The sequence below is a fragment of the Electrona antarctica genome, assembly GCF_951216825.1.
Source record: "Electrona antarctica genome assembly, chromosome: 2".
In the NCBI taxonomy this organism is placed as follows: Eukaryota; Metazoa; Chordata; class Actinopteri; order Myctophiformes; family Myctophidae; genus Electrona; species Electrona antarctica.
The window spans coordinates 47,746,507-47,748,111 of NC_136807.1; positions in this window are offsets into that span (position 1 = coordinate 47,746,507).

A 1,605-nucleotide genomic window follows, 5' to 3' on the forward strand; every position below is an offset into this window, starting at 1 on the left:
TTTTTACGTCATGGTCACATGTTGGCACTGGAAGCTTATGGCTTTATATTAATACATTTTCGTATACATTTTTTTTGCCTTACGAGCAAAAATATGGACCCTTTCTAAAATATTCATTGCTAATATTATGTATTGCAAACATAATTTCTGCTGCTGACCTATCTATGATGCTCTCATTGCTCTGATCCAAAACAGTACAACACAATATTCAATGCATGGCATTACATTACATCAGATAATGAATACATGTCATCAGATTAATACATCAAAGTTACTCACGTAATCAAATCAATACATTCAGTTAGAACATTTTGCAAATCCCCCCCACCCCTAATAAATATTGACATCAATATTTGTGAAGCCATCAATCAATGGGCCATTTGCTTTTAATGAAAAGCACACCCAGGTTGGTGTTTTTCTATATACTGTAGAAGAGTGATAAACACATCTTACAAAATGTCTTGTGTTGGGTGACATTGCGTGAAGACTATTAGTTGTGTGGCCCAATGTTCTGCATGAGATGCAGCTTCTCATTTTAGGGGGGGTCCTTTTACACATACATAGGCCTACATCAATGCATACACGCACGCACGCACGCACACACACACACACACACACACACACACACACACACACACACACACACACACACACACACACACACACACACACACACACACTCATTTGTTCATATTGTGATGTGCGTGCGTGTGAACACGGACGCATCAATGACGCCACGCAGGCAGGCGTGTTAAACGAACGGGGACAGTGATTGCATGCATTGAATTCAGGTGGTGACTATAGGACGCCAGTATAAAAGTGACACTTAGACGTTTGTGCGTCGTTGGAGCCCACGTCTTGTGAAGCGGCACTCTGGGTGCGGGAGGTGGCCGTTCGCAAGTATTAGTCTTGCCGGCGGTGAAGACAGGTAGTGAGGGGGAGCTAGTTGTCTGAAGTCAGCAGGAGGGGAGACTACACCTGCGGTCTCCTGTAGTTAGATAGAGGGGGCTTAGAGAGTGTGTGCTCACATTGCTCCTCCGCAGTACTGCGATCTGAGAAGGACTGGTTAACTGTCCGCACGTCACGTCGTCCGACACGCAGCTCCCCGGGGAGTTGGACGGCGTCACAAGCAAAGACCCCGGGGGAGGGTCCGCCACCACGGCGAGTTAAGTACCCGAATAAAGAGACATTGTATCGTGTATTGCCGGCATGGATGCACTGATTATTTAAGAGACATTGTATCGTGTATTGCCGGCATGGATGCACTGATTATTTAAGAGACATTGTATTGTGTATTTCCTGTATGTTGCACTGATTATTTAAGAGACATTGTATTTATATAGGCCTGTAGTTTATACCTGGTTTTACTGGTGTTGTTATGTTAATATACTGTAATTCATACTTATTCCGCATACTATACTAATTCTATGTACTTGTCGAGCATTATAATAAAGGTCGCTCATTTGTACATCCTTGTCTGTGGTGCTTCCAGGGCTGATGTTTACCCCTACAGTTTGGGGGACGATAGAACTCACATTTATTACACTGGTGGCAGTGGTGGGATCTATCGAAATGTCAGTCTCTGATCATGAAGCGGGCCCCAGT